Below are 14,023 nucleotides of genomic sequence, written 5' to 3' on the forward strand. Positions count from 1 at the left end.
CTTGCAGCATTTAGTGCAAAACAATAATATATATAAAATCATCAGAGCTTTAAAATTATATCAGTGAACTTCACTTCAACTAACTAACCTGTTATTTACTGAAACTCAAGCAAAGCTGCACAACTGGTTAATCTCAGGGATATACTGCTCATTTGTCTTTGATGAAAGGCAAATGAGGTATCATTAAAACATTGTATCACAAAGCCCATGTTAACGTGCCATTAGACACCTCTTCTCGGAGGGAAAATACCTCAACTACAATAAACCACTGCCATGAGGATTATGCATATCAGTTTATACCCCCTGACTGAGCCCCGCTCTCTGTGAGTGGATCTCTAATACACCAAACCCATGGGGAAGAAATGGTGTGTGTGTGTGTGTGTGTGTGTGTGTGTGTGTGTGTGTGTGTGTGTGTGTGTGTGTGTGTGTGTGTGTGTGTGTGTGTGTGTGTGTGTGTGTGTGTGTGTGTGTGCGTGCGTGCGTGCGTCTGTGCGACTGTGCGTGCGTACCAGATGTGGCATGCAAATCAAAAGGTATCAGCTTAATAAGGTGCATGGCATGCCTTCAAGGGGCTTTTGGCTAAATGGTATTGGCCCTGAGTGAGCAGTGTGTCTTACTGTGCCCATTTACCCTAATGGACTAAAGCTATGGGGGATATGCTACATGCATTTGCAAGGGATTCTCCAGTTTAATCCAGCTGTTTCTTACAGTATATTGACAAGATATCCTCCCTGGTACCAATAGAGGGGGAAATTCACTGTAGTACTGTATATACCGTTTCTCTCTCTCTCTGTCCCTCTCTCTCACACACACACACACACACACACACACACACACACACACACACACACACACACACACACACACACACACACACACACACACACACACACACACACACACACACACACACACACACACACACACACACACACACACACACACACAAACCATGTAAAGGAGGAATGGGCAAAACACGAGTACTGTAAGTAAATAAATAAATGTAATGTATACTGTAGGCCTATATATGCATGCATGTAGACTGTAGAGTGTCGCAGTCCCGGCCCCTTTCATGACAACGACAGGCCCAGGAAATAGGGGGCCATTTTTGCAATGGCAGATTCGTCTGGTTTCGAGGCTTTTTTACACAGAATGTGCTCCCAGATTGGGCCTGCCCTGCACTAATTATATTGTAGTTTTTAGCCAACTGTATGCATTGTATGAAGGAACTGCAGCGTACAGTAACTGACTGACATTATAGTGGTAGGGGGAGATTTTCCACACTGTGGTTTAAGTGCACCTATACCAATCGGTTTATGTAGATTTTGCAGGGATGCAGTTCCTTGCAAAAGCCGTTCAGCCAAAGTGTGTTATCTTGTGCTGGACAATAGAACGTTACCACAGGGGAGTGTGGGTATGGGTGACCATGATTATAATCACTTTCAACCTGTTGACTTCCCTATTTTGGGCATTATGGGAAAAATGTCTGTCTAGAGTTTGGATACTAGAATGTAGCCTTCAATTTGAGAGGTCAAATATTTGTCTCAAGTGCATGCAGATGCATGGCAACGGACAACTACATGTCATTTAAACTTATTTTGCCATATGAGAGCTTGAGGCAGAGGCTCATTTCATTAGCGACTTAAACCCTGCATCCTTATTGTGGGGAAGGCTTTCACAGAAAATTATGTGCACTCTCTCTCTCTCTCCCCAACTCACTTTCAGGCAATCCACAGGCTTACAGATATGTAACCTATGCTGCGTCATGAAAACACTTTAATTAAAATGAATTGGTATTAAGAGTTATCATTAAGATGCACACTACTTGTGACAATTATGGCAACACTAAGGTTATCAATGCCTTACAAAAAAAATCAATGGTTATGGTGATGAAAATACACCAGGCCTGTGGCAGAAAGAATTGATTAGTACAACATGTATTTCCCATTCTCCAAATTATATACAAGCATGTACCATAATTCTAGGTCAATACAAAATCCACAATAGTTTAAATTGTATTCCAGCAGCATGAAGGCCAAGACAACGGTGGAGAAGTCCATAGATCATAAAAGCTATAAAACATGTCTTGAGGCGGCAAAACATATTAAACCATAACAACCCGTAAATTAGGAATGATAACCCTCTTAATGGTTCACATGTTATTGTGTTTGAAGCGAGCGGTGCTTTCCGAGAAGCACTGTTGAAGGCTTGTTTTGTCTTGTTGGTGACAGCACTATAAAGAACCAAAAATAATGTAAACTAGAACTGAACTCTGTCGAGTGCCTACAGTACTTGCTTGTTGCACACAAGTAGGCCATTTGGCCTACTAGTGCGCAAGCAGAGGGCACAAGTACTGTCGACCGCTACAAACTGTCAAATCTCAGCTTCTCTGTGAAAGAAGAACATGATTACCTTCATGTTCTTCTGTTGAACTGTTGAAGAACATGAAGGAACATGAAGGTAATTCTTTTTTTTTTTAAGATATATTTTTGCGGCTTACGCCTTTTATTGATTTTTGAAGGGACAGACAGTAGGCTGACAGGAAACGGGAGAGAGATGGGGGGATGACATGCAGTAAAGGCCGTGTCGGGTCCGGGAGTCGAACCCGCGGCACACTGCGACTGGATTACCAGTCCGGTGCCCAGACCGTTACGCTACGGCCTGGGCCATGAAGGTAATTCTATTTAAGCAATTCAAATTCATTCTTTCGTTACGTAATTAACAACAATCAATTACGTAATGTTGTAATTAATATGGATGAGTGACGGCTTTCGATGGTGACGTATGTCGATCAGTGTCGGGTGGATTCAAGAAAATGCCTCTATGTATACTGTACAATGTAATTTGTAAGTTGATTAGCGGTATACTTTGGTTACTTTGCGTATGCCCCGTGTGTTGCTTATGTATCGTAGCAACATATGACGTCAGGGTACAACTGGTACAACTAGCTCTCAATGATGACGTAATAAAGATGTGGATTAAAGGACCCAATGCCAGGGTGTAATTGGTTTTCGATGGTGACGTAATGACAATATGTTTTAGTGTCGGGAGGATTAAAGGTAATGCCCCTATATGTACACCACTGCCATATCAAGCACAAGTAGTCATTACGTCATACGCTGGCATGGCGCATACACATGAAACGGCGACATATGAAACCGAAAACTATTACTTGAGCGTTAATGTATCTTTTGGTGGATCATGCAGCTCAATATCCTGGGCCCATGCAGCTTGGTGTTCAGTTGACATTAGGATTCCATTAGCCACACACACACACACACACACACACACACACACACACACACACACACACACACACACACACACACACACACACACACACACACACACACACACACACACACACACACACACACACACACACACACACACACACACACACACACACACACACACACACACACACACACACACACACACACACACACACACAACCTTTTTCTCATAGTCTTCAACAACAATACAATCTGTGCATTACATATCACTTTCAATAGTACAATAAATAAAATGGTTAAGTTACGTAATTAATGCAGTGATACAATAACTCAATCATTTCAAGAGAAGACCAATAAAATACCAATACCATACAGAAATATACCAAACGAACCATCAATCCACAATACAATTAGACCTAAATTAAATGAAATCCAAAACAGAACAAACAAAGAATACAATCAAACAAAGAAACAAATCATATACCTCGCTCCGCTAATCGAGGGGCTAGGGGTTGAATCGAAAGCCACCTTGAACTTCATACCAACAAACTTGGGATAACCGATACTTGGCACATCAGACACAGCAAAAGCAGGCACTGTAAACAATATAAACGGCTTTACATTATATACTGAATCTACAAAACTATATACTTAATCTACAAACCATTTCAACAATATCAAATCAACTGGTTAAACATGAAGTTGCAAACAAACAAATCTCATACCATGTGGCTCTGCTGCTTCAAACATGCTGTCTCTGCCTGAGTGTCTCTGAGGTGAGTGAAGCCAACAGGCGCCTTCAGCTATAATGCACTCCAACAGGAAGTTTCACAATAAAAGTGCACTAAGCCTACAGGAAGTGTCAAAATAAGACTTCACAGTAAAGACATGACTGAAGTTAAAAGAACCAACTGACACCGGCAGTTACACCGCCCAATGTAATCATATCACTTGGAGGAGTAGCAGTTGATTCACAATGTTTGCCTCTTTCTTATATTATTTGACAATTTGGCCAATGTTTGACCAGTATTTTATAGTAGGCTATAGTTTGTCGATTACTTTTTGATGCAGTAATGATCTTTTCTCATTTATTTTCTTCCCCCCCTTCTTTTTTGAGCTATTTTCAAGGGTCCTTAGATTGTCACTTCATTGTCCCCCGCTCATGTTGGGACCACCCTGGGGGTACCCTATTCAAAAGATCTACAAGCTCACTCAATATGCAACATGTAGATCTGTATATGAAGTATAGCATGAAGCATATATTTTTGGGTATAACATTAAGTAGAGGTTATCATTGTATGTGAAAATGTTTGATTAAATAATTCATTTAAAAAATACATTGTTTAAAAATGTTGTGTACCAATCAAATAGCCAGGGTTTACTTTAAGTTGTTGGACATTAATTCCAGGACCCACATATGATAAGACTCAGAGAAGATTAATTTATTAATTTGTCTAAATGCGATGTGGGGGTCTGCTGACAAATACCTATCAATTTAAACCACAACCTTTAAAGGTTGTGGTTTAAATGTGGTTACATTTTTAACCTGACTTGGCTGCCTGCAACAATGATGACATAATATTAATATTATGTCATCATTGTTGCAGCCAGGCCAGGGCAGGTTAACAATCCTGGGCGCTTCCTTAATTGGTCGCAGCTGAGCTCTTTCTTTTGCACAGCAGGTGTATGTCGCGGCTGAGTGCGGCATTTTCGAGCCAACGCGTCAAGCATGCAATTAAGTCCTTTAATTTGGAAGCATTTTAGGTGAGCTTTAAATTAAACAAAGGTTATTTTATTTTCCGCTTGACAGTGAAGTAAATAGTTCGGTATGTTGCGTGTGTAAACAAGCCTAAAATGTGACCTCTGACAACAATGACAAAACCACGACAGAGAGACTCACAGAGTGGACCTGAAGGAAGGGTACGGTTGCGGAGGCCTTTCTGCAAGATTTTGGAGACGCAGACGCAGAATGAACTTCAATGAACTTCAAATTGGTAGGGATACAATTTCATTTATTCAGCTGGCTTTTTGGACTTTTTGTTTATCTACCCCTCTGGTCCATAGCTCTATTGTTGTGTTTAGGCGGGCCTGTTCTATTATGATTCTGAATGAGCTCGATATGCTAGGGCTAGGGAACTGCAGGTTTTACTTTTAATTAGGCTTACAACTTTTATTATACGTCTATGGGCAATGCTGTTGGCTCTCTCTCTCTCTCTCTCCAGAGAGAGAGAGAGTCGAAGGAGAGTCGAAGGAGAGAGAGAGTCTCTCTCTCTCCTTCGACTGCGTATGTATGTCGTATGTCCGCGCGAGTTGTGCTTTAATGTTGCCGCTGGCATTACACAATAACACAGTTAAAGGCATCATTCAACTTGAGAGCCACAAGGTTGGCTGCCTTTCTCTTTCTTCTACCAGCATGTCAGTGCATGCAGTGTCCTGCATGCTGCTGTCAACGGTCGCTCATTCATTTGCGAGAGATAAACAACTTTGTGCCTTGTTAAAAGTGACAAATCAAGCTACATTTGAAGGGACAGTCTGTGATCACCACGGACATGACTCCTCCTTACAACAGCCATTTATTCAGATCCCAGAAGAAAGAGAGAGAGCCCAGGCAGAAGGTTCCCAGGCAAAAAAGTCCTCTTGTCACTTCTAATCACTGAAGGGTTGTGCACTGAGGCAGTGAGGCAGGGAGATGTGTGAGATTTTATGCACAGTCAATTCCAATGCTCATCCTCTCCATTGTCGCTGACCGTGGTGCTAAAATGACAGCGTCATTATTTCTTCTTTTTGCATGGCTGCCATTCACCCCTTCCCCCCCCACCCTTCACCCCTAATCCCAATCAACATGCTTCTCCCCAGTCCCCACTTTAATGAAAAGGAGCCTAAGGAGGCTACAAACTTGTGTGTGTGTGACTGTGTGTGTGAGGGGGGGGGGGGGGATGGGGTTGTGGTGTGTGTCACAGCTGGTCAAGGTCGGTCAATTGGGAAGAATAGAAAATGTCCTTGGAACATTTTTAAAGATGTTTAATAATATATAATTATGAATATATAAATTATGTCAAAAATCTTAAATGTTTTTTTTTTTTTTTTTTTTTAATGGGGGTTAGCAGATCTACGAGCTCACAATATGTCACGATTAATGCGTTGTGAGTTTGTAGGTTGTTTCTTTTCGATTACTACCAGTAGTGCGATATTAGTCTGGTTTATTAACCAGGCTACCAGTAAGATGCCCTGAGGGTGAGTGACGAGGTTGCGTGCACACATCCGCCTGGGTGACGGCAGACTGCTGGCCGAGCGCTGGCACTTTCGCATGAGGGGTCAGATCAACATATGGAATGAATTATGTACTGGCCATATGGAGCGTGTCTTGAGTGTGCATGGTTTGATGAGGTCAGATCATCATATGGAATGTCAGAACAGGAAGGACGGGTGGGGGAGAATCAACATATGGAATGTTAGAACAGGTCAGTCAGTTCCACTGATGTCATGAGGCGTGACCATATATGGAGGCGTGGGTGACTAACGGACAGATGGACGGGAGATGCATGTTTTCATAGTAAATGCGACCTATGGTCGCAAATACAGTGTTAGTGTTTTGGGCAAAAACATTTCTCTGAAGAACCAGTTTCGGTTCCAGTTGACACCTTTTATATGTCCGTCTTCGCTGCACTCAGTAGCCATCTCAGGGGAATGCAACCCCTTGATCCAACAGGAAAACATCGTACCTGTTACATGCTTGGAATTTGCCGTGCTGATTTCACAAACGTGGAGATTTGGACTCGTTAAATGAGATCCATGGGTTATGCTCCAGTGAAGACCGCAATAATTGCCTCCGCACTCGATGCTGATCCGCGTTGTTGTGCTCAAGATTGTTGGCAGGCAGCGCTGTCCCCTCCCACCTGCACCTGAAGGAATTTGAGATCTTCATTAAAATGGGGAGAGGGCCTCCTTTTCCTTACATCACTGCCACCCCATCCACAGATCTGGCAAATGGGTTTGTGTGAATACATCCATTAAATTGGATTCCTGGCCTGCAGGGAATGGCAGGCGGAGAGAGAGGTGTTCGGACCTGGAAGACGGGATGATATGCATTTTGGGGAGGACGGGGAAACGGTCCCCGTCGTAATAACATGGCTATTTGGTCTGCTTAAGCCCCAATTTCCACAGTTCGAGCCACTGATGTATTTCAGACAAAGTCAATTTGGGGGGTGAGCCGGGTGGCTGATCACAATGGAATGGTCGTCAGGCCAGCTCAATTTGGAGTTGCAAGATTTCCCAGGAGTGGGACATTTTAGTTTACAAACTTATTTAAAACCTTGCTTGGTTGTAGTATGACATATTTAGTAGGCTAAATGTATCATCTCCTGTGCTGTACTTAGCCCTTTGTGTTATACCAAGGCTTAATTGATCCCAGTAAAAATCAATGCATTGACATAATTTTCATTTCAGTCTTGTGCCCAGAAAGTAGACAATGTGAGCTTGCACAGTGGATCGCCTATTTTCGGTGCATGACATAATGTAGGCCTACAGCAGGGGTTGTAGGCCTAGGGGCAACAAATCTTTGTGGAGGATTTTTTAATTTACATTAGCCTAACCACTCCTCTTTGGCCTGAGAAACATTGAAGACCCCTGATGTACAGTATAAATCAGGCATAAGTTTGTGATTGACACCAGGAACCTGGAATGTAAATGAAAGCCATGGCAGCTCATCACAGGGTTAAATGAGAAGCAGTGCTTCTCAGATCAGTGTCACGCTGCTTTCAATCACTGCATGCGTTTTGTGGACGATTCATGCAGGGAGCCCGATTCCAGACATATTATTCATCTCATGCTTCTCTGGACATGAGCAGATGAGGTCCCTGCAGTCCATTACCTTCCAATTAAAATGGGTCGTAAAATGCCTTGAACACTTATTCTATTTTGGCGACGGCCCAGGAAATCCCTTGTTCTGCTTGGAATAAGATTGCACTTGTCCACTGCTTTGAGACCAGAACTGGCCTAACATTGTTGCAGGGAAAGAGGAAATAATGCAAAGTGACATAATGTTGGAAAATCCATCTGTTTCATGACGTTGAAGCTCTCCCGGCACATGAAAAATGTATAAGTAAAGTAGTCTATGCTGTCACATACCAAATATTATGGCAATGCACAGTCGCTTGTCTTCCGGCAGAGAGGGTCAAACACAGTACCATCCTAGATAACAAAATGAGGTATTGTGCATAGCCTCCTTTTGTACAATGATATATTTAATTATATCTCATTGTAAATGCAGCAGGCAAGCTGCAATAACATATCTTGTTTGCATTTATGTCAAGCTTTCACTTTTCATTTCAGTCTCACCACAAGACAAAACTAGCACTAACACAACCAACAGTCTTTAGTTTCTGTAAGCCGGGTGGCTTACAGAGGGTTGTGTAAGTCATATGGGTTTAAGTTGTCCGGAGGCTGCAGGGGGAAATGGGTAAAATATGCTGGCAAGTCTTAAAATGATCTAATAAGGCTAATAAGACGAATATTCCTTAGGCCATGCAAAATAATACTTTGGTCTCCGATTGGCTGTCATTTTTGGGCTGAGTAGGTACAGTATTTCTTTTATTTTATTTTATTTTGTGGGAAGGATGGGTAGCAAGGATTATTATTTTGTTTTCCTACGGCAATGATGAATAGGCTTCTTTTTTTAATAACTAATAAACATAGCTAACGTTAGCTAGCTAGCTCACACACTACACACTGTGTAAGCTCACAATGCGGACGAGTTGTGAGCTTGTAGAGTGGCTATTTTGGGTGTGCGGTACCGCCGCCGCGCAACGAAGTCGAAGTATAGGCACAATCGAAACTAAAATGAGAACATGCAGAGATTCATTCATTTCGAGTGGAGAGCTACACTGCATGCTGAATGCTGAGTGAATTGAACCGTTCCGAAACAGATAGGCGGCGGCCAATGTCATGTCACGTATGTAGTGTTGCCCGTTGGGCTTAATTCTTATATGTTCATGATTTCATCCGAGGGACTGTCACCTCTCTATCTCTCTCTCTCTCTCTTGCTCGCGCAACACTAGTACACAGGTCCGTGTTGTGTCTCCTCGCGATGACGCAATCCAAAACATTTGCGCACGTGATATTTTAGATGAAAGAAAACTTTATTTTGACTTCGCACGGCAGGTGGTCTCACAAAAGAGAATTTTAGTGACCAATTTTTTAGTCTGTCGAATTCTGACTTATTTTTTTCACCAAATGCCAATAAAATCATCTGGGTCGCGTATATTTAATAGTCGGTCGGCAACCGGAGACCAAACTATTATTTTGCTCGGCCTTAACACATTTAGAACTGGAACCTCTTTTGGGGTTTTTACCTTTCAAGACAGGAACCCCTCTTCCTGCAATAGGGTAATGGTCAGTTTTTTTATGGATTGACTCTGATGCCAAGCACTCAACAATGATGTCCCACTATTGATTTTATACATCATCATGCAGTCGCTGCCCTTCCTCTGGCCATTGTAAAGCTTCAAGCCTGCTCTGTGTGACAAACAACAGAGAGGTTAGCCTGCATGTACTGTAATCTGTTATGTGCCCCTCACAATTGATTCAGTGTGGCACTCGCGGGACCTGGAGAGGTCATAGGATGGCCGACCAAATCTTTGATATATGAGACAGAGGGCCTCCCTGTAATCTACAGTTGAATCGTATCACCTTCGCAGTGTGGACTGCCAGACAACCTGGCACGCAAATATTCATATGAGGTTACCATAAGCTTTTGTCTGGCCTTTCTATCTGTTTTGTAGTTGACCCTAAATATTATAGGCCCAATTGTTCATAACAATGTTGGTTGAGTATCTTATAGACATAATGCCAATTTGTCACATAAGTCACATTGGAATTAGATATTTATGTTATGTATGTAAAGATGCTGCTCCTCGGGATTTGTTTGAAATGTAATGATGTGTCTCCCTGCATCTGTGTTCATGGTTCCACAAGCAGTAAGAAATGCTAGAAATCATGGCTTGGTTAAATGGGACCAAGCTGTCTCCTCCTCTCTGCAGTGCCCCGAGACCCGTTTAATCCAGTTTGGTTTGATAATGGTTGAGAAATACCCGCAAAGAAGCAGAGTCTGAAGATTGGGAGATAATCGGATAAAGGTGACACTAATACGCAGGCATTACTTTATCATGATTTATGGAGGACAATTGTGGAGGGTGGGGCTATGGGTGCGTTTTGGATTATAATGAGAACCAAAATATGACCGAGGAATTTATACTCCGTCATAAAACGGACTATGGTGAAGAAAAGAAAAAACAAGTGAGGATACAAAGCTGGCCATTAATTGTCATTGGCATTCAAGGCATACAATGTTTGAGCTGGACATAGCTGGGGCTAGCACCCCTCAGTAATATCTAGCTCACAATGCAACGCGATGTGAGCTTGTACATAGATTATTTTCCTGTAGTCCGGTGCTTTCAGTTATTACGATTTCTTTGTACTTAACTGCACTAGTCCCATTCGAGCAATGTGTGCTATTATCTTTGCATTGACTTACATTGTCTACTCTAGAAGAGTTAGTTTGCACCTTTGCATTGATTTTAATTGTCTTTGTGTCTTAGCATTGACTTCCATTGTCTTTTCATGTCTTGCACCGGGCAAAACATGTGCTTCACGTTTGCTGTGAACACACAGTTAAGTCCTGTTACTATAGTAAGGCTAAAAGCAAAGTCTCAGATACAGTATACAGTCATTTCTTTTAAACAGGAATATCTTGACACAGGATGATTGACACAGGGGTGAAAAATGGGTTACAAAATCGTGGGACAAAAAATATAATTAAAAAAAATAAAAAATAAAGTAAACGGGAATATCTTACAATATGGAAATGATTTGTATGTTTACATTTTTAGTTCAATTTAAAACTTATATACTTAGTTGACTGGGGCCATTAGTGTCCTCTTTTTGTCCTCTACACCGAAAATAGCCGAATACTTTACTTAGTATTGCACGTCACAGCCTTGTAGGCATGGACAAATGGCCATGCTATTTGCTGTACAACAGCACTACCATGTACAAACATAACGGGGCACAGCCCTGCCCAGAGGCATGTGCGTATGTGTCATGAGTCATGAGCTTTTTCCATTGCAGCTGGTTATCACTGGCCTTTGTCACTGTGTTGTTGAGCTTTCAATAGCAGCCTTTAGACAGGGGAGCGATGGCCACCTCTTGTCACTATGTGGAAACACAAGAGAAGTCAGTATACTCAAGTCCTGCTAACATATAAAGCCAGATGGGTATATAGAATGTTCTGAATTTACTAGTGACTTTACCTCTGTTACAAAAAACATCCTGCCTATTCAATGTCCAATAATGAAGCTGTGCATTATACCCGTTCATAGAGGAACCCATGAGAAGTTGCGCATTGCACAGTGCTTCAAAAGAAAGATGACATTAATCCCTGCATGGGCATACAGATCTCTCAAGGGTCAGACGCCAACACGTGTTATGTTCTGCGGCCTTAATTAAAGATGCCTGACTCTGTGTTTGTCATTAGTGGTGATTTCTCCGAGGAGTCAATAGTGTAGTTCCCCATTAATTCATCATCCAATAATCCTCAGGTGCATGCCATCATCTTCTGCCAAGCTCACAGCCATTAAAGACCATCTGCTCTTTGTATCTAAACTTGATTGAAACGACGGTCTTCTAATGAAATGATATAAAAAGTCTCGCAAGCCACTGGTGGCCTATAACCCCTTGAACATGAAACAAAACAAGCATGAATATGTTGAAGCCCACTGCGCAGCAGTGTGGCCAATTCAGCCTTATGGCATGTGCTGTACATTTTAATGACGATTTTGCAAAGCTGCCTTTGCACTTCGTCCATGTGTGTCCTGAATTTGGCATTGTATGCCCATGGCTTGCTGGCAGGTGCAGTTAACCCATTTTGAGCGGGAACCCCTTTTGGTGGTTACATACATTATGTTATAATTTAGCTATTGAAAAATAGCAGATCTACGAGCTCATAGCACGCCACCGAGTGGCGCGCTATGAACTTGTAGGTCTGCTATTTTTTTAAAGAATCGTTAAAATGTGCCTCAAACTTTTCCGAAGATTGTCAAGATTTAGAAAACTTTTTTTTTTAAATTTCGACGTCAGGCCTAATGGGTTAAGGAGTGGGATAAGGGAGCAGGGGAGACTAGAGAGATTTAGGGCTGCATGGGTTTCCAGGTACAGTGCTGCACGCTGTTAGGGCTTTAATGAACGTTAAAGCAGAAAGTTTTGTCAAACAAAGCCAGTAGATTATGTTTTTCTCCCTTTTCTTTTTCTCCATAATGTCTGATTGGAATTACAATGAGCCTTCTTGGGTTCTCAGTTCTTTATTCTGCTTGACTTCTTTTGTTCCATTAATTTCCTGTCCTTTTTTCTTTGTCATGTGCTGAGACGGTATATGTACACTTCTCTCATACAGCAAACACACCAGGGACCTCTTAGTAGACTAGCAAGTTTATTTAGATGTCACCAGGTGTTGGTAGGCGGCGACTATAGTGCCATTAGCATGTATGTTGTATGCCACTGTTTTCATGAAGGCCACATTTATTGCATACATTTTTCCAAGTCTGAATTTTGATCCAGTACAATAATGATGCACAGCCTGGGAAGGTGGTGGGGGGGAAAAAGGTATTCCGCTCCAGAATGATGTCCACAAATCTGTATTTCCAGACAGAAACCATGCATCAGCGAAGAACATTAAACTCACTACACTTCATGGCAGTGGACACCCACTGATATCATCTGGAGAGAGAGGGAATAGATAGAATATAAATTAGCGGGAATGATGGCAACAAATCACTATTAGTTAAAAAAATAAGCTGCCACGACATCCCCAAATGGCAGTATCCAGCCAGCCACTTGGAAGTGATGAGGTCCCTGTAACGTCCTGGCAACTGTCGCAACCGATACATTTTCCTCAGTGAGAGTCGGGTCCTGGGATGCGCTAATTGCTTTATTGATTCAGAGTTTTTCTCCACGACAGCACCTGATAAACACATCAGGGAGACAGGGGAGAAAGCACATGGGTCCTCGGCCCTTTCCCTACCTGCCTCCTCATCATTTTTAATGTCTGGGTAACTCAAGCTTCAGGGTGGTGACTATATAGCCAGCCACTCGCTGCTTTTTCCTCCTTCCTTTTTTACTATCCACACATCACTGCGGTTATACATTTCCACGCAGCGAGGGGAACATGTGGAGAATCGCTTTCAGATCATCTGTCGGTGTGTTCCTGCAGGTGATGCTGGAGGGGGCGTGGGAGATGATGGCGGAACAGCCGTAAACGGCGAGTGGGACGTTTGTCTTATATGGCTCTCCGTTTCGCAATTCACTTAACGTGGTAACAAAAGAACAGAGATCCAGCGCAGATTTAATTAAAACGGTGGCTCTGGCTTTACGCCTGTCTTTGTTTGGTTATGCATCGCTGGGTGCTTTAAAGGCAAGGTAGACCACCTAAAGCAGTCCGCAAAGCAAAACCACTGACTTCATTATGAAAAGACTAAACAAAAACAAAGGAGATCTGTCTCCTCTGACAACAATCAAATATCTAATGGGACAGAGAAAAAGGCCACAGAAAGTGTGCACTGTGGCCCACTGACTGCACTGATCAAAATCTAGTTTCTCACCCTCCCTCATCAATATTAATAGCCACCAAACATTTTGGCAGCAGTTTACTGAATACCTGGCCAAACCACAAGCTGAAACTTGGCCCACAAATTACTCACGTTGGCCCACAACTAACTATACATCACACCGCCACTACG

The sequence above is a fragment of the Protomyctophum parallelum genome, assembly GCF_964188405.1.
Source record: "Protomyctophum parallelum genome assembly, chromosome: 20".
Taxonomy (NCBI): Eukaryota; Metazoa; Chordata; class Actinopteri; order Myctophiformes; family Myctophidae; genus Protomyctophum; species Protomyctophum parallelum.